At 39.7% G+C, this 21,675-nt stretch overlaps 1 long non-coding RNA gene across 1 annotated transcript; it reads left to right on the forward strand.

Moving 5' to 3' along the window:
* The first annotated feature begins 13,257 nt into the window (after nt 1-13,257).
* LOC114367521 lies at nt 13,258-21,366 on the forward strand. The gene is made up of 3 exons (XR_003657231.1): nt 13,258-13,288; nt 14,739-15,564; nt 20,871-21,366. It is a non-coding gene; the product is annotated as an uncharacterized LOC114367521 (long non-coding RNA).
* Nucleotides 21,367-21,675: the final 309 nt, after the last annotated feature.

Here is a 21,675-nt window from a genome sequence, read left to right on the forward strand (position 1 = left end):
GCTGCGGAAGCGGTTTGATTATATCTTTGAAGCCTCAAAGTCAGGTATTTATATCTTAGATTGGAAAACTAATTTGAAATTGTTGTTGTATGCATTACTGGTATATTTGTAACTTATGCTATGCCTGTCTACATGACCTTTGTTTCATTGGACTGATATCTTTGAAGTATTTACTGTGATTTAAACTGTGTCTATATATATGTTGTGACTGCCACTGCCCTTCTGTCTCTTTTGTATTATCTTTTTTTTATCAGCAAAATTATAATTTGTATTAATTTTTTTTTGCACAGCAAAAATATGATAATATTAATAGGGTCAGTACTAGATGTACTGAAATATAACAAAATATACAAGGCAGAAATCTGCCATCCCCATCTACATAAGATAAAACCACAATAGGTGGTTACCCAAGCAACAAAAAACCCCTAAGACATTTCCTCCTTTAAGCAAGTAGACCACTGATTAAAGTGTGTGTGAAAGTCTTTCTCCATGCAGTTGATCCAAGACCAAGTGTGAAATAAAGCTGAAGCAGTGACTTTTTCGGTGCAGAAATTCTGGTTATTAAACACCAAGGCATTTCTATGCTTCCAAATAGTCATGGATAGAGCTATCCATAGAGCTTTCCACCGATTGTCTACCTTGTTGTTTCCACTCCATTGAGAGAATTGCAGGAAGTGGCAATTGGGTTGAAGAGGGAAAGGACCCATCCTATTAACCCATCTCAAAATCTCCCACCAAAGAACACAAGTTTTCCTGCAAGAATACATAATATGGTCAACAGTTTCCTCTTCCTGATCACAAAGAAGGCAATTGTAAGAGGGCAGCTCGACATGCCTCCTCCTTAGATTATCCCTAGTAGGTAGTCTATTCTTGAAGATTCTCCAAGAGAAAGCAGATGCTCTTGGGGGAATTTGCAATTTCCAAATGGTCTTATAGTTGCTGTCTTTAGAATTAGAGCTGGCCTCAGCCTTAAGGAGGTTGTAAGCTGACTTTGTGGAGTAATAACCAGCAGGATCAGCCCCCCAACTGAGGAAATCCCGAGTTAAAGGTTGAATTTGGATACCCTCAATGTTAGCCATGAATGCTGCTAAGGTGTCAATTTCGTGGTCAAAGAAATGCCTCCTCCATTGTATCTTCCACTCCCAATTACTACCAGATAAGATGCCCATAGAGTTGATATTCTGATTTTGCTGAGTACTCACTTGAAATAGAGTTGGGTACTTTTCTTGAAGACTTAGATCATCCTCTTCCCTCCACTTGTCTTTCCAGAACTTGATTGTGTTCCCATCACCTAACTTCCACTTCAAATTATTGGAGATGCAGTTTCTATGGTGCGGTTGGAAAACATTTTTCAAATCCTTCCACCAAGGAGAATAGTCTGCTTTGTTTCTGCCACAGCAAAGAGTATTCCACCCTCCATATTTGGACATTAATATTCTGGCCCAAAGCTGATCCTGATTATTTGCCAAGTCACAGCCCCATTTACCAAGCAAGGCTTCATTAAACTTAGCCAAGTCTTTAATCCCAAGACCCCCTCTGTTCTTGGGAAGGCAAATAGTATCCCAATTTACCCAAGCAATCTTAGCCACTTCAGAATCTCCTCCCCAAAGAAAATTTCTCTGGATTGAGACTAGCTTGTGCACTACTTTTTTAGGGACTCTAAAGAAGGACAACATGTAGATGGGAAGAGCTGTTAAAACAGAATTAATGACAGTTATCCTTCCTCCCATGGATAGGCTTTTCTGCTTCCATTTGCTAAGTTTGAACTCAAACTATCATTCCTGCAAGGATTTCTTTAAATCCACCTCAGCTTGAGATAGAATTCCAGTACTGCTACCAGCTTCCAAGTCATTCAGCTCCTTCTTTAAATTCTGAATTTTAGAAGCATTGATAACACCATTTTGCAAGCTCCACTGTCTGATGCATCCCTTAATGAACTTCAGTTTCAGCTTTAAAGCATATCCACCCCAACCACTAGGATGATAGTTGCCCCATCTATGAGACACCATTTTATGAAAATCTTTGTCCTTCAACCACCAGTCCATTACTTTGAAAGGTCTAGGCCCCCAATCCACTGTTGTAGACCTCAAGAGGATGGGGCAATGGTCAGAGAAATCTCTATTAAGCACAAATTGGGTAGAATCTGGCCATAGGGATAGCCATTCATCAGATAGAAAATGGGCACTGTACCTCATTTAATTATCACAACCTGCCGCCTTCTAAGATTCATCCTAGTTGGAAGTCTGTCCCTAATTAGCCTCCAAGCAAAAACCAGTGATTTACTTGGTATTTTGAGCTTCCAAATGTCCACAAAGTCCAAATTCTGATTAGCTCCCATCTGTGCTTCCCATATCAAGTCATATCCGCTTTTTGTTGAGTAGTATCCAGTTTGATCATGCTTCCTGCTGCACCTATCCTCCGTATTTGGCTGAATCTGCTGCTGTGATAGTTCTCCAAGGAAATTATCTGCCATTTGAATTTCACTATCAAAAAGAGCCCTCCTCCAAGATAGCTTCCACTCCCATCCGTCGTTGGTGTTATTCCCCATATTCATAATAATTTGTTTCTGTTGATCAGAAATTCGGTACAGTAGTAGCAACATCCTGTATGCACAAGTGTCTGCTGTGTCTTGGGGCAGGTTCTTCAACACACACACAGACACACACACACAGAAACACACCCACACACACAAACACACACACAGGTTCTTCAACACACACACAGACACACACACACAGAAACACACCCACACACACACACACACACACACACACACACACACACACACACACACACACACACACACACACACACACACACACACACACACACACACACACACACACACCCACACACACAAACACACACACAGGTTCTTCAACACACACACAGACACACACACACAGAAACACACCCACACACACACACACACACACACACACACACACACACACACACACACACACACACACACACACACACACACACACACACACACACACACACACACACACACACACACACACACACACACACACACACACACACACACACACACACACACACACACACACACACACACACACACACACACACACACACACACACACACACACACACACACACACACACACACACACACACACACACACACACACACACACACACACACACACACACACACACACACACACACACACACACACACACACACACACACACACACACACACACACACACACACACACACACACACACACACACACACACACACACACACACACACAGACAGAAACATAGACACACAAAAACACAGACACACACACACACAGCCACACACCCACACACACACACACAGCCATACACACACACACATAGACAGAAACATAGACACACAAAAACACAGACACACACACACAGCCACACACCCACACACACACACACAGCCACAGCCACACACACACACAGAAACACACACACACACACACACACAGAAACAGACACACACACACACACACACACACACAACCATAACACACACACACACACACAGAAACACACACACACACACAGCCAGAAACCCACACACACACACACAGCCATATACATACACACACACAGAAATAGACACACACACACACAGACCCTCATTAGCCCTGTCAGTCCTTCAGCCACTAAGTCAAAGAGTAATGGAGCCAAAGGGTCTCCTTGTCTCAACCCTCATGATACACACAGATCCTCATGATACACACATATACCCAACTACAATAGTAAACCATAAGCACCCTTCAAACCCAGCATTTGAAATTAGTTACATAAACAATTGTTGATGTCTATATTTGTCTGTAATTGAATTTGACCTTTTGTATGTTCTTGTATGTGATCAGTGTAATTTGCTATATAAACAATTGTTGTTCATGGTGAGTGAACCTTAGATTCCCGTTTGAGACTGAATGCAATGACTCTTGCGGACAGTTTGCATTAGCCATTGTATTTAGTCTTGAATTGTCCGTTTGGATAGTTTGGGGAGACTGGTATTTTTATGTTAGATTAATTCGTGAAGGTTATTATTATTTTCATTAATTTGATTAAATTTCGGTTCACTGCATTTCAAGTTGTTCTTCGAGTGCATACTTGATTATCGGGAAATTCATTTGACCGATGTCATGTCGTGTACTTGGAGACCAATGCGAAATGCTGCCGAAATTTAGTCAAATTTTTGTAAATAATGGTAACCTTGACGATTGAAGCTAACATAAAAGACATTTTTCCTAAATGGGATAGGGCCACACCTATAAATAAAAAAGTGAGATTTTCATGCATGGAATTGCGTAGATGGATCGAAGTTGGATGAATGCAAGTCGCATGAGCCCATAATATGAGGATGGTGTCGAACAGTTCTTGCAATTTGCTTCAGAAAGAGGTCGACTGAATGAAGAAGGAAAATATTATTGTCCTTGCATCAACTGTTTGAATGGAAGATGACAATTACTCGATGACATACGGGACCATCTATTGTGTGATGGGATTAAGAAGAATTACACGACGTGGATATGGCATGGTGAAGTGACAGACATGCAGAGTGAGTACCAATCTGAATCGTTTGATGTAGAAATGGGAGATCGGTTAGAGGACATGATTCGTGACCTTGGACAGGAGTCTTTCCAGCAAGCACACGCCCCTGTGTATGAAGGATTGCAGAGTGATTCTAAGAAGCCTTTGTATGCAGGGTGCAAGAATTCCTTAACCCTGTTGTCTGCTGTGTTAAGTCTGGTTAATGTGAAGGCCAGGTATGGGTGGAGTGACAAAAGTTTCACCTCACTGCTTGAGGTAGTGCACAATCTGCTTCCAGAGGACAACACATTGCCTAAAAGTTACTATAAGGCGAAGAAGATATTGTGTCCCATGGGTATGGAGTATCAGAAGATTCATGCTTGCCCCAATGATTGCATATTGTACAGGCATGAATTCCAAGAAATGTCTAAATGCCCTGTCTATGGGACTTCACGGTACAAAGCGAAGGATGAAGAGGAAAGCAATTCTGATGAAAACTGCAACAAGGCCCCCCCAGCGAAGGTTTTGTGGTATCCTCCAATCATTCCAAGGTTTAAGCGTCTGTTTGCTAACGAGGACGACGCAAAAGACCTTGCATGGCATGCAAATGGAAGGATTTCTGATGGAATGGTCTGTCATCCGGCTGATTGCTCCCAGTGGAAGAAGATTGATGGTTTGTATCCGGATTTCAGGAATGAGCCAAGAAATCTTAGACTTGGACTAGCCAGTGATGGAATGAATCCATATGGCACCTTAAGCACTCAACACAGTTCATGGCCAGTTCTGCTAGTAATTTACAATTTGCCTCCTTGGTTGTGCATGAAGCGAAAATATATGATGTTGTGTATGATGATATCGGCCCAAGACAGCCAGGAAATGACATTGACGTTTATCTAAGTCCGTTGGTTGAAGATCTGAGAAAGTTGTGGGACAAGGGGGTTGTAGTGTTTGATGCGTTTTGCAAGGAGACGTTTGAAATGCGTGCAATGCTTTTTTGTACCATTAATGACTTTCTAGTATATGGAAATCTCAGCGGTTACAGTGTTAAGGGTCATCATGCATGCCCCATTTGTGAAGAAAATACAAGTTACATACAACTGAAACATGGGAGAAAAACAGTCTACAGTAGGCATCGCCGCTTTCTAACACCCAATCATCCTTACAGACAACTGAGAAAAGCTTTTAATGGAAGTCAAGAGCATGATATTGCGCCGATACCGTTGACTGGTGAGCAGGTATATCAGCGGGTTCAACACCTGAACACTGTATTTGGGAAGACCCAAAAGAAGGATAAAAGTCAGAGTTGCATATGGAAGAAGAGGTCCATTTTCTTTGATCTTCCGTACTGGTGTGATCTTGACGTTAGACATTGTATTGATGTTATGCATGTGGAGAAAAATGTTTGTGACAGTGTGATTGGGACGCTCCTTAACATTCAAGGCAAGACGAAGGATGGCTTGAATACCCGTCAAGATCTAGCTGATATGGGTATAAGATCACAGTTGCATCCAAGGTCTGATGGGAAGAAAATTTACTTGCCCCCAGCCTGCCATACTTTGTCCAAGAAGGAGAAGATAAGTTTTTGTCAGTGTCTTCGTCAGGTGAAGGTTCCACAAGGATACTCTTCAAATATTAAGAGCCTTGTGAAGTTGAAGGAGCTTAAGCTTGTAGGGTTAAAGTCTCACGATTGTCACGTGCTCATGCAACAATTGTTAGCCGTGACTATACGAGACATCTTGCCAAACAAAGTCAGGTTCACCATAACTCGCCTGTGCTTTTTCTTCCATGCTATATGTAGCAAAGTGATTGATCCAGTAATGTTTGATGAGTTGGAAAATGAGGCCGCAATTATACTGTGCCAGTTGGAGATGTATTTTCCCCCTGCTTTCTTTGACATCATGATTCACTTGATTGTGCATCTGGTCAAAGAAATCAAATGTTGTAGTCCTGTTTATCTACGGTGGATGTACCCGGTTGAGCGATACATGAAGATCTTAAAAGGGTATACAAAGAATCTATATCGTCCGGAAGCATCTATTGTTGAGAGGTACATTGCAGAAGAAGCCATTGAATTTTGTTCAGAATACTTAGAGAAGGCTAAAGCTGTTGGGCTTCCTGAGTGTCGACATGATGACAGAGTGGGTGGTAAGGGTTCAAGAGGATTGCAGGTGATCACTCCAAGTGTAGAAGATTTGTTACAAGCTCACTTGTATGTCTTGAACAACAGTAATGAAGTTTTGCCATACATAGTTAAGCATGAAGCTTTAGTCAAACAGAATAATCCGAAAATGTCAAAGAATTGGGCGTTGAAAAAGCATAACAAAACTTTCTGTGATTGGTTTAAAGATACAATCTTTGCAGATGAGAATGCTTCAGAAACATTAAGAAAACTAGCAGATGGGCCTAAAAGAAATGTTATAACCTGGCAAGGATACGACATAAACAGGTATTCATTTTACACAAAAGCACAAGATGACAAAGGTACAATGCAGAACAGCGGGGTCACCCTAAGGGCTGAATCTCAACACTTTGCAAGTGTCAATGACGCCAATCCCTATGTAGCTTCCATCCCTTACTTTGGGTTCATTGGTGAAATTTGGGAGCTTAATTATGTGAAATTTACAGTATGTGTTTTCAAATGTAAATGGGTTGACAGCAACACCGGTGTGCGCACCGATGATATAGGATTTACCCTGGTAGATCTAAAGAAACTTGGTTACCACAATGACCCTTTCATCATGGCAGAACAAGCTAGACAAGTATTTTACGTGCAAGACCCTTGTGATGAAAGGTGGTGCGTGGTTCTGCAGGGCAAAACAGTTGGTGTTAATGTAGAAGATGATGATTCATACATGGACACCTATGTTAGTCCTTTGATCGCTCAAATCACTGGTAACGTTGTTGGAGAAGAAGAAGCTGACGACGTTCATGCAAATCGAAATGATCATGATGAAGGAGAATTGATTAACATCGGCTAATGTAATTTTCTGCAGAGACAGAGGTCACCAAACCTAGTAAGTGACAACTACATTTTTCTCTTATTGAGGCATTGGTTTTTTGTTTCAATTTGCCTCCTTAGGACTTCATCCAGCTCATGTTTGTCGCCAGTTTCATCATCCACCACCCTTTTCTTCTCTGGCTTCTCACGTTCATTGTTGTTAAACCCATATTTATGCTCTCTTCCCTTCATGTCTTGTTTTATCACAACTTTATTTGAATCTCCCATCTTCAGCATAGTTGAATCTCCTGTCTCATTGTCCAATGACACACTTTGATGGCCTGTATCTCTTTTCTTCGTATGTTCTAGTGCTTCAGCTTCAGAATGCATAAAACAATCAGAATTTTCCAGTGATCACCAAAGGCTTCTGCATCAGCATTGACACTCTCCACCCTCTTTGGCTTATGCTTCTGTGTTTTCTTCCGTGCCTCCTCGTTATAAATCTCAGCTTTATTCGAGGTTGCACTAGAACAATCACCACCAACCTGTGCTTCTTCCTCGTCTATCAGGTCAATATCTTTCCTTTCAACTTTTGTTTTGTAAATTACAGTGTAGTTTTCAAAAGCAAAGGTGAAACGAAAGATATTGAACTAGTAGAGGAGGAACATGCACGGATTGGTGTTGATCCTTCTAGTGGGACCTCCAATAAATCTGAGAATTATAAGGAGGAAGCATGGAAGAAAACACAGAAGCATAAACCAAAGAGGGTGGAGAGTGTCAACGCTGATGCAGAAGCCTTTGGTGATGACTGGAAAATTCTGATTGCTCTATACATTGTGAAGCTGAAGTAGTAGAACATATGAAGAAAAGTGATACAGGCCATCAAAATGTGGCATTGGACAATAAGACAGGAGATTCAACTATGCTGAAGATGGGAGATTCAGCTAAAGTTGTGATAAAACAAGACATGAAGGGAAGAAGGCATAAATATGGGTTTAACAACAATGAACGTGAGAAGGCACAGAAGAAAAGGGTGGTGGATGATGAAACTGCCGACAAACATCAGCTGGATGAAGTCCTATGAAGATCCTCCTCATTCTCAAAGAGGGGAACGAGCAACAATTTGAAGGTTGTATATTCAGGAACTAAAGAATTCAAAATAGCTAGTAATAAGAAGGATTTGTTTTTGGAATTTTCTGAGCACCAAGAGCGGCTACGCAAGAAGTTTGCACTTGAGGAGGGAAGGATATTTGCAGCTAATGAACAAGTTTCTTAACTATTTGTCCTTAAGATTTTACTATTTCTTTTTGCTAATATGTAAATATAAATGGTATAAGGGTATGGCGTAAAAACATGGTCTATATTTACTTCTAAGATTGTTAGGGGTAAAAATGACCATGTCCCTATGGCATAACCTTATATTATTTATATTTACATATAAGAAAAAAAAACAGTAAAATCTGAAGGACAAATAGTTAAGAAAGTTGTTCATTAGCTGCAAATATCCTTCCCTCCTCGAGTGCAAGCTTCTTGCGTAGCCGCTCTTGGTGCTCAGAAAATCCCAAAAACAAATCCCTCTTATTACTAGCTATTTTGAATTCTTTAGTTCCTGAATGTACAACCTTCAAATTGTTGCTCGTTCCCCTCTTTCTTTTCTGCAAAAAAGAAAATCAAATGCTGTCAAAACATGGATGAAGTCCTAAGAAAATCAATATCAAAGAAAACATGGATGAAATCACAATTAAAAAGCACAACTACCTATCTTTCAGAGTCCTTTGGTTAATTTGTCTTGTCTCCTTATGTGGTGGGGTTTTGTTTAATAATCTTATACTTTTGCCTTCCACAAAAAACTTATCACTAATCCTCTTTTCATTAATCCAATTTTGTATGTTATTGTATAAAAGATCATGGGTTCTCCACCTGCCTCCACTACTCCTCCTCCTCCTCCTTCTCCTCCTCCTCCTACTCCGGACGCATCGGCTTCGACGTCTACCGTGAAGCGGACACGCAAAGCCTCACGCCTACGATCATTGTCCACTAGACCACCTGGTGTTGAAAGACCAGTGGTGCATGTTGATCCTGCTAAAGGAAAGGCCGACGGTCCCCACAAGAAGAAATTAAGAACATATTTGGGGATTGTGGCACGTGATAAGGTGGACATCACCTACGAGAACTGGAAGGAGGTCCCTACTGCTCAGAAGGACTTGATTTGGGAGGATATTCAGGTATTTCTCTTTTCTTATTTGATTGTGTGTAATTAATAGCCAAAAAATTTCATTATTGTAACAAATAAACTTTGTTTCATGTTGTCAGGCGGAATTTGATATCCCAGAGGCTTCTGACAGTAGGACGAAAAAGGAAGTTATTACAGACCATGGGGGAGAGATGGAGGCAGTTTAAATCAGACCTCACGAGGAAATGAGCCCTTGCAGCCGATCAGGACGGTGTCGAGGACACTGTCTGTGACAAATACGGCATCAGTAAGGAAAAGTGGGCCCAGTTTTGCCAGACTCGCAGAGACCCTTCTTGGGAGGTATGTTCCTTTGCCATTTAAGTTGTTTTTCATATTAAACATGATGTTGTTATACTTCATTCTACCCATTTCAAACATTATTGTTTAATTTTTTCAGGATGTGCGCATGAAGGCACAGACCATCCAGAAGCAGAATACTGCCCCCCACATTTTGTCTCGTGGGGGTTATGATTATTTGGAGCAGAAGCTCCTGGCTGAGAAGACCAAGAAGAAGATGCTGGAAGCTGCACAGTCAGGAAGCGTTGATTGCGTCATCGACCCTCCATCCCCGGTCAGACGCCACGTGAAGTGGAAGATGGCCCACACGAAGAAGACAGGGGAGATGACGACTGAGGCCGCAAAGGAAATCGCTGAGAAGATTGTAAGTCATGTTCAACTAACCATTACAATTATGTTTGAATATTTTGAGAATGCCATGACCACTGTGTGTTTTCTGTGCAGGATTCGTTTGAGGAGCAGGCCACACAGGGATTGTTCGTCCCCCATGGACATCAGGATGTTCTGGCCGCTGCTATTGGACGTCCAGAGCACCCTGGATGTGTCCGTGGTACTGGAGCCGGTGTCACCATCAAGCAATACTTTGGATCGGCTCCACGGACGTCCCGCAGCGCTTCCTCCCTGCCTCTTGACGAATTACACCAGTTGACTCAGCAGATCAGGGACCAGCTAGAGGTGTCCATCACAGAGAAAGTGATGAGGCAGGTCATGGCATCCTTCAGCCACCTTCAGTCGCAGATGCAATCTCAGGGACTTGCAGTGCCTCCTGAGCCTCTGGTTGGTCCTGGTCCCTCCGGTCCTCGAGTGAGCACAAAGGAGAGTTGTGTTGATCCCTCGGGAAACGATCCTGAGACCAGTGACTCTGACAGGTGCGGCTTGTACATAGAAGCAGATCATGCCCGCCTGGTTGCCATCGGGAGAGTTTATGAGGGATCCACTATTGTTCATAACACTCCTTTGTTGCCTGGCCAAGTAAAGGTGAGTGTGGAGGAGGTTAGAGATGCAGATGCTCCAGTTCCTGTACCCACCGATGAGGTTTCCTTAGTGGGGCAGGCACTTCACACCTTCCTTGCTTGGCCGACACATCTGGTCAAGTCTTTATCACAGCAGGTACTTATTGTCCTTACTATATGTTTCTTCTTTTCAAATTAGGCTATTTAACTTTGTTTCATGAACAGGTAGTTGTGTCTCCGCCAAAACCACCTCCGAAGCCCGATCCGGAGGTCGATGATCCGCTTTATCTGATGACATTGACCATCCCAGAGCTTTTCTTGAGGCCTTATCAGGTTATATGGGATGCCACCGTGTTCGGGGTCGTTAATCCAGATTTCCCCCTGTACATAAAGCACGAAGACCTCTCCGAAATCGTACACGATGGTCAATGTCTCAGCATATCAGTGTTACAGTTGTGGATTCTGTAAGTCTTTATATAAAAGGCTTTTATTTACCTAAGTTATGGCTTTCAATTCATAAATATTTAACTTTGACTTAACATAAACAGGCATCTCACTGAAACATGTATGCGAGCGGGGAATTCTGATATCTATGGATTCCTCGAGCCTCAGTCCATTCAGAGGTCTGGGCAATCGCAGTTTGAATCTGAAAGTTACATAAAGAGTTGGATGCAGAGTTCACAACGCGATGTGTATCTTGGAGCCTACCTAAATGGGTAAGTCACAAAATAACAAAATTTAATTAATGTTTACTAATGTACTAACCCATTTTAGGTTCCACTGTAGCGGACACTGGCAGATGGTGGTCATCCTGCCCAAGGAACACTTAGTTGTCTGGTTTTGTTCATTGCATAATAGGCCAGACAACTACCTTAAGGGGATTATTAATAGGTTAGTGTTGTTTTCAATACATTTGCATTGTAATACCTCAACGTACAACACCAGTTTTTAATTGTTACTCATATGGAACAGTGCTATCAAGGGTCTTGATGATGCTCCACAGCCTAAATCAAAGGCTCCTGCTAGGTGGATTGTCGTCAAGGTACGTCATTTACATAAAACTTCTACTTATATATATTTATTTATGTGTCTGTACACTAGTTGTTTAATTAATATCCAAATTTCATTATGTATTTAGTGTAATAGACAAAAAGGAACTACTGAGTGCGGCTACTATGTCATGCACTGGATGTCCACCATCATTTTAGGAACTTTTAGAAATAATTGGGAAGCGGTAAGTTTATTTCAAAGAAAATCGATTTATTTATAATTTGTATTACATTATTAACTTAATATGATTTATTTAATCATGCAGTATTTTAACGACCCTAGACCATTGGAGCCTGAGAGATTAAAAGCATTGCGGATCCAGTGGGCACAGTTTTATCTCCGAATTAGAGATCAGGCCTAGGATTTAGGGACATTTTTTAACATTTTTGACATTTTTTACATTTTCTATGTAACGTGAACATTGAATTCATTTGTTGATAGTTCTTTATAATATATAAATCAATTATTTGATGTTTATTATCATTAAAACTGCTTGAAAGCAGAATAAAATGTTTATTTGCTGTGAATTGGGTCTCCTGAAATTGCATTTGACAGGTACAATTTTGGGTTTATTGTAAAAACAGAAAGTATATATAAAAAAAAATATTTGAAAACAACATCGGTTATTAACAAAAACCAATGTTAATATCATAACCAACATCAGTTATAATAGAAAACCGATGTTAACGTTTGTATATTAACATCGGTTTTTTGTGTATAACCGATGTCAGCGTTTCTATTTTAACATCGGTTATCTGTAGAAAATCGATGTTAACTAGTGTACATTAACATCGGTTAATTATAAATAACCGATGTGAATATTTGAATATTAACATCGGTTATTTATAATTAATCGATGTTATACACAAAGAACTACACCAAATAAGTGTATGCATCATCAACGTTGACATCGGTTTTCTAGCAAAACCGATGTTAAGGGCATATATTAACATCGGTTTTTCTAGAAAATCGATGTTAAACTAACATATTTACATCGGTTTTACTGGAAAATCGATGTCAACGTTCATCATGCCTACACTTTTTTTGCTGTTGTTCATTGTGTTTAACATCGGGTATTTGGAGAACCGATGTTGTCATATGTATGTTAACATCGGTTCTCCAAAACCGATGTTAACATTCATACATTCAACATCGTCACTTTCAACATCGGTTGTAGAACCGATGTAGAATGTTCTAAATAACCGATGTTGAAAGTGTATTTTCTAGTAGTGATTTTTTTGTTCTTTCATGAATCTCTTCAAGGTACTTTTTGAATGAGGGCTTTCTTTTTGCCAATTTTTACTTTTTATCTCTGTTGATAGAATCAACACTGATTGCAAGGGTGGGTAGCCAAAGCAAAGCAACTATGTTATCTCTATTCGACCCAATTATAGAGAAATGAGCTTTCACCCCTTGTGTGTGTAATCGTCCTTCATAACCAAATCCATTGTCTTATGCAAAATACTCCCTAGCTAGTTTGCATTTTCAATCCCTATGACAACTTAATCGTCCTTCATAACTTGTTGTTCCCTTTATGTGAAGATGTTAGTGTTCATTTTTAGATCACTAGAGTATTAAACAAATTAGCAATTTAAAAATTAGAGCCATATCCTTCTATTGGAAAAGTTGTAGTTAAGTTACTACTCTATAATCAACTCAAAAGAATAGGCTATAGTCAACAGAGATTTTGTTAAAACTAATTTTTTTTTAAATGAAAGAAATAAACTCAAAATAAGTTAAAATATTTTCAACTACATATTATTCGAAAACTCTTTAATTTAAGCACTATATCCTATTAATAAGGATAGTATACACAAATAAGTCACAAGTTAATGCAATGGTGCTTCTATGAAGATTATCTAACAATGATCTCAAGTTAATCTATTCCAAATTTCAACATACATATCACAACAATGTTAGATTATCAACAAAGAAACAATGAGAGAGGAAAACAAATCTATGACAATACTTAAGCTCATATAGTTGTGAATAAAGTTCAATATTATAAGATTCATATATTTAATCAAACCTACCAGTATTTCTCACATGTCATCCACTATTATGTATCCATAATTGTTGGCTCATTATTTTCTTCTTCTTTAGTTTAGGAAAATATAAAAGCCACACCACACACATCTTAATCTAGGATTTAGTAATTTAGGTTTATTAAAAACTTTTAGGATTTAATAAAAAGAGACATCAACTTTAATTTGCTCTAAAAAGAAAAGAGGCGGGACTTGTGAGAGATAATTCATAATTCAGTTAAAACTTGGAATTTCTGAATGTATTTAGATTTCTGAATTTTTTAATAGTACTTTTAGAGTTTTATTTCTAATTGTATTTCTGAATGTATTTAGAATTTTAGATTTGATACTTGAATGTGTTTGAGTCTGAGCAAAAAGTCAAAAACAAAAGGAGATCCATAATAATGCCACATTAGTGTCTGACTCTACAAAAAGCATGAAATAAAATCCTTTTTCTATTTAGAATATAATGGTTGTTTTTGCTACATAAAGCATGAAAAAAGAATCCTTTTCCCTCTTGTTTTTGCTCAAATTTTAGATTTTAACTCCTCTTAATGATTTTTGAATGTGTTTGAAATACACACTTTACAATTGGTTATTTCTGAATGTATTTACTATTTGCTATTTAGATTTCTAAATGTATTTAGATTTGGTATTTGGAATTTCTGAATGTGCTTTTTGTGGTGTAGGGCCCAAGTGTGAATGCTCATTCAGATGATAATAATCCCAATAATGTGTCATCTGAAAAGAAATCTACAGAAGATTCATGTGCATTTCGTGGGAAATCTGATCCCGCATGGGGCATTTTACATATAAAAAAGAGGGAAAAACTAATGTGTACACTTGTATGCATTGTGTTTAGTCTTTTAGAGGAGGTGGCTTATACATAATGAAACTACATCTTGCGGGCATACCGGGTGAAATAGCTCCTTGCAAAAAAGTCTTTCATGATATTAGTCACCAAATGTAGCAACTAATTAAATAAATCAAAGACAAAAATAAGAGGGTTTAACTAGAAGATGCATACAAAGATGACACTATTGAAGATGAAGTACAAGAAGTCCAACCTTCCACAAATGTGGGTAAGAGTAAGACACCCTTAACTACTCAAAACAGAGGAAAAAAGAAAGCCATTGTTGAAGCTAGTAGTTATTTTGCTACAAGGACTACTCCTGGCTCCCAAGTAGGTATGAAAATGTATTCACAACTAAGGAAGCAAAATGCAAAGCTAGCATGGCATGTGCTTGATGGATGTATGATGCTTGCATCCCACTTAATGCAATACATTCACCATACTATGCACTTATTTTAGATGCAATTAGTGCTATTGGTCCAGGTTTTAAAGGTCCATCTTATCATGATTTAAGAATTATCCTGTTGGGAAATTGCAAGAGAGAGTGTTAATTAGTTGTGGAAGGTTATCAAGCAAATTGGGCTAACGGTGGATTCACAATTATGGCTGGACTAATCAAAGACAAAGAACTTTGATTAACTTTCTAGTTTATTGTCCAACAGGTATAATATATGTAAAACTTTTATATTTGATGCATAATTACTTCATATATCTCTCACCAACTTTTTAATTTATTTTTTTTGGGAAAATATAAATTATATTAAACCCAAAATGATACAACAATAAACGGGACATACCCCGCAGCTAGAGAAAATCAAAAGCCTCCCTAATACAAGAAGGCCTATATCAAGATGCTAAAACAAATGCAACAGGTGCGCTTGTCTATACATAAGAAACTTAATCTTGCTAATAACCTCTATTACAGAAAATTGATAATCTTCAAAAATCAGCTTGTTCCTAGACAGCCAGATGCAGTAGACTGTAATTGCTATAGCCGGACAACGTAATTTTCCTTGAACACCTGATGTGGATCTGCCCCTAATTAAAGAGTCAGTAATGCGCTGTAAAGAAGTGAAACGCCTGCGGAAAGGAGCCAAATCACGAATGTAAGCCCAAACTTGGAGAGATTTCCTGCAAGAAAAGAACAAATGAGCATTTGACTCAGCCTCATTTGAACATAAAGGGCAGAGGGAACCCTTGTTCAAAAAAGCAATTTTGTCAAGAGTAAGCAGCCGGTTCCTTTTAGCAAGCCACAGAATGAAAGACATCTTAGGGGGGATTGCTGGGTTCCATATAACAGAACACCAACTAACAGTAGGCTTGACACCTCTAATGTATTCATAGACTTTGCCAACAAGCAATTGTTCATTGGTGCTCCAAGATTGAATCCTCTTTTTGGCCTCTTCCGTACTTAGCTCTTTGGAGATATAAAGTCCCTTATTTGAATGATTTTCTTTATCAAAACTGAATCTGATGAAGAAGTATTGTAATTCCACACATCGCTCCCTTTGAAATAGTAATGGTGAACCCATCAAACCCATAGAGAATCTTTCTTACAATGAAAGTCCCACAGGATACGGGAAAGAAGCGCAAGGTTCCAGTCCTTGAGATTAAAAAGGCCTAAACCCCCTTCTTTTTTCGGAGAACAAACTACTGACCAAGCAACCAAGGGCTTTTTTTTGCCAATATCCGCTTTTCCCCACAGAAAATTACGGCACGAAGCGTTGATTCGGTCCAGAACAGATTGCGGCAAAGGAAAAATCACCATCCAGAAATTCACAATTCCTTGAATAACTACTTTGATCAACTCTAACTTACCTGCATAAGATAAAGACTTCTTGCTCCATCCCTGAATCAGGCCAGTAATCTTGGAAAGTAAGGAAGCATAATGACATACATTTAATCTAGATGATAAAAGGGGAACACCCAAGTATCTAAAAGGGAAGTCACCCAAGCTAAATCCAGTAAGCTACTGAATATGAGAAAGCTCATGAGGCCTAATACCGGCTGAGTATATGGCAGATTTATCAGAGCTGATGGAAAGCCCTGAAACCCTACAGAAGTGCTGAAGCTTGGCAAACATAGTTGACACAGAAGGGATATCTCCTCTAGATAGAAGCATAATATCATCTGCAAAAGCCAAATGAGATAGCTGAATACCTACACAGTAGGGATGAAATTTAAAATTGGCATCATCCTTGAGGCTGTTCATATCTCTGGAAAAGTACTCCAAACAGAGCACAAACAGATAAGGGGAGAGAGGATCCCCTTGTCTAAGACCCCGCTGTCCTTTGAAGTGACCATAAATGGATCCATTGACTGCCACACTAAAGGAAGTGGAAGAAACACATTCCATGATCCAAGTACAGAACTGGGCTGGGAAGCCAATGGACTTAAGCATCCAATCCAAGAATTCCCAGGAAATGGAATCATAAGCTTTATGCAAGTCAATTTTCAGGAGGCATCTCGGAGAGGATCTTTTCCGAGCATATTTGCGCAAAATCTCTTGAACTAGGAAGATGTTGTCCATCATCTTTCTGTTCTTAATGAAAGCAGTTTGAGTTTCCCCAATAATAGTCTCAAGCACTGAGGCTATGCGGTTGGCCAGAATTTTAGACACAATCTTGTATAACAAATTACAGCAAGATATGTATCTAAAATGGTTAACCTGGGAGGCCTGATCATGCTTAGGAATAAGTGCAATAATAACATGGTTGAGCTGCTTTAGAATTTTTTCAGTTGTAAAGAATTCATTAACCGCTGCAAAGATATCATCACCAATGATATTCCAAGCCTTCTTGAAGAATAAAACATTGAAACCATCTGGCCCAGGAGCTTTATTGTTATCCATCACAGAAATAACGTTCCAAACCTCTTGCTTAGAAGTAGGACAAAGTAAGGCCGCAAAGCAATCGGTGGGAACCTTAGGACCCCTGTTGCAGATCGAAATGGAAGGAATTTGGGTCAGCTCATGAGCACTAAACAAATTCCTAAAGTGATTCACAAAAGCAAGGGCAATTTCATCTTGGGAGGAAGTGTTATGCCCATCCTCTAGCCTTATGGCAGCAATAAACTGGCTGTGTCTGTTGCGCTTGATTAAAGCATGCTACAGCCATGAATATTTTGCTTCCAGCCATCTGCAACAATTCTTAAGAAATTTGGATGATCCACAATAGCATTGTTGAATTTAAATGGAGAATTACCTCTAGGCACTACCAACTCAGTGGTGACAACTAGAGGAGTATGGTCTGAAATAGAAATAAACTCCATAACTTCACAAGCAGAATTTCCAAAGGAATTGAACCAGGCCTGGTTACATAAAGCTCTGTCCAGTTTGCTCCACACCCTGCCATTAGTCCATGTGTACAAGGGGCCATGAGTGTTGATGCTCCCCAACCCCAGGTCAGAATAGCAATCAACAAAATCTTGCAACTCATAAGCATTGGGCTCAGCTCCATTGAAACGGTTGGTGGGAGACATAATGGAGTTGAAGTCACCAATGAGGAGCCAGGGACAATTCATATTAGCATTGATACTATTCAGATTTATCCAAAGAGATCTTCTTGCCATAATGGAGTGAAGACCATAGATGAATGAAACATGAAAGCGCTTGGCAGTGGTTTTACAATCAATAGCACAGTGAATCAATTGGGCATTTGACTCCAAAACAGAAAGATGAATCTTATCCTGCTTCCAGAGGATAAGAATTCTGCCAGCATTATGAGAAGCGAAGTTATGGGTGAAGTGCCAATCACCAAAATTTCTTCTCATGATTTCCTCAATTGAAGCCTTATTCAACTTAGTTTCCAACACAACCATGACGTTAATTTCCTTGCAGCGAAGGAAGCTCTGCATCGTATGATGCTTCAGAGGCAAATTAAATCCTCTGATGTTCCAAGAGGCAATGATCATGGATTTGGACAAGAGGAAACCTCCTCGACCCTAGTTACAACTTTATGATTTCTTCCTCTTTATCAGCTTGCATATCCTCAATACGGGTTGTCTTTATAAGTTGCACTTTTTTACCTTTTTTCTGGTGTTTTGTTTTCACCTGAACAAACCCCTCTTCTATAGGATCATCCATCTCAATGTTCCCTGTTTCTTTGAGGTCAAAAGAATTCTGAAGGACAGGAACATGATTTGCAACCATAACATGTTTTCTGTGAGGTGGGACAAACAGATTAGTCTGGACATTCTTTGGATTATCAGAGGGGCCTGCTGTATTGGTATGTGGGGGCATTGCTGAATCACCCACTTGTGGCTGATCCAAGGTGGGGCAGGCTGTGATGAGAACATGCTTATTTGCAGTGACAGTTTTACAATTAGTGAGGCGGTGCCCAATCATCTTGCAGTGAGTGCAAAAAGAAGGTTTATTTTCATACTCAATCTTTTGCACAAAAGTCTTCCCTGTAGGAAGTCTAAATCGCACTTCATCGATGAGCTCCAAAGAAGCATCAACCTCAACTAAAGCTCTAGCAAAAGAAATAGACTACTTAGAAGCAGTAAGATGGTCAGATCGAATGGGCGAACCAATCTTGGACAGGATTTTCCCTAAGGCTTGAGGATTCCAAAGCTCCAGAGGTAGATTTCTGAGTTTAACCCAGACAGGGATCTTGCTGAACTCCTCATTGCCAAAGTCAAAGAATGCTGGCATAACCTTCAGCAGTAGGGGTCTTTGAAATATGAAGTAAGGGCCTGCAGGGAGGACTTGGTTCAGATCGTCCTCAGACTCAAATTTAAACACCAGCCAACCACTTTCATAAGCTGAGTATGAAAACTTGACTCCCCATTTTTGGCAACAATCCAGCAGAGCTTTCTTTCCTGGGAATCAACCAGCCACATAGCCAATAAGGCTATGTCCCCAAGCCTCTTCCAGGGGTTGCAAATCAATTTCTTCCAACAGCACTTCATCATCAGAGGGTGGAGGGGAGAACTTCATTCCAAAACCTTTGGAAGGGCTTCTGTTATCTTTGAAAAGATTGACCCAAGGAGTGGGAGCCTTATTGTCATCTAGCTGCGGTGATGACTTAGAGCCACAGGAGTGAGATGAATCATCATCAGTGGTTGAATCATTGTCCCCTAAGGTGCAAGAAACCTCTGGGAAAGATTCAGATTTAGCATTGCATTCTGACAAATTATCAAACACTTGGTGTGCGACATCATCAGTTTTTGCAGAACTTGTCCCTGCCTTTTTTACGAGCACCTTGCCTACAAGATTATTCTGTGAAGCAGTATAAGCATTCTGATTTGCTTGGACAACATCCAAGAAACCAGCCAGACCAGAAGTATCAGATGTTTGGGATTTACGTGAACCTGAGGTAGTACCCTTCACCATAATTTGCTTTACAGCTAAGTGCGATTGACGACCCTTGTTCTTCCCCATCAAGAGCAGTTTTAACTGGCAACTATTTCATAGCCCAAGATGAGAAAAAGTGATACGGCACGCGATTGGGAAAAACAAGGAAAAACTTTAGAGACCGAGGCAGTTAGAACTCCCTAGGATCGAAGAAGGAACCCCAATGTTTGTAGAGAGCAAAGATCCACTCCGTCGGTGGCCAAGCCACTGGGCAACACCCAAGGACGGAAGGAACCTAGGTTATGCTTTCTTCAAAAGCCTCACACTGAAAGTAATACCTTAGTTCTAACACTAGTAGTCCCAACACATGCGGTTCCCAACTTTTTAATTTATTGTTTTCACTTCTCATAGGTATAACATTTGTCAAATCTGTTGACACATCAGATGTTGTGAAAGATGCTAAGACATTGTGCAATTTGTTTTGTGAAGTTACTGATAATTGTTATGCATACATAATTTATATATTTAAATCACATAGTAATTATCTAATTTTTCTTTCTTTTATTACTTATTTTGTGTTAAAACATTAGGAATTTAGTTTCTTCTGAGTTTTTATCCAGTAGATGTTAAAGTTAGTCAATTAATAGTGTTTTTGGTTGTATTTTGTTGTAGAGATACAATAAAAGGCTTGGAAGAGGATTGAAAAATTGGAGCTTCACGCTCAGCATGACAACCTCGCTCAACGCATCAGGACTACTTAGCCCAAGAAGTCCCGCTTTGTGCAAGAAGTCACCTTGGAAGCCAGCTATCATGTGCAAGCGTGCACCCAACGACTTAGTGCATGGTCACTTAAGCCAGCTAAACATGACATGCGCACTCAGCACGTGCATCTGACTTAGTGCACAGTCAATTTCAGAAAACATGATTGTGCTGTGTTTTAAAGAGAACAAAGGATGGAACTTAAAATTCATTCATTTAGCAATGGAAGAGATCGTTAAGGCACAGAAAGAAAGGGAACCCACTCATTTTGAAGCATCTCTCTTCCATTTTTCTTCCACCCACTTCCATTTCCTCTAGTCCCTTTTTTGTATTTGCAAGCCTCTCATGACAATGAGAGGCTAACCTCCCATTGTTGGGAGCTCAACAACCAAACACTCTTGATGTAATGATTCTAACTATCTATTTAATGTTATTTTGATATTAATATCTCTTTTTTGTGTTCATTATCATGTTTATGAGTTGATCATTCATGCTCATGTAGTGTTATAGGGTTTAGGCATTGGAAAATGTTTATTTCCCAAGAACTTGAAAAGAACATCTAGGTAGTCCATCTCTAGGGATTGAATGATATCATTTAGCCTAAATTATGCATCTCTTCTCGTAATGCAAATTGTCTGACGTAACTCTTAAGGAATTACGAATGAAATAAGGTAATTTAGGCTCTCTCACATGAGGAATCATGGCTAGAGTAGGTTAG

This window comes from Glycine soja, chromosome 9 (genome assembly GCF_004193775.1).
Source record: "Glycine soja cultivar W05 chromosome 9, ASM419377v2, whole genome shotgun sequence".
NCBI lineage: Eukaryota > Viridiplantae > Streptophyta > Magnoliopsida > Fabales > Fabaceae > Glycine > Glycine soja.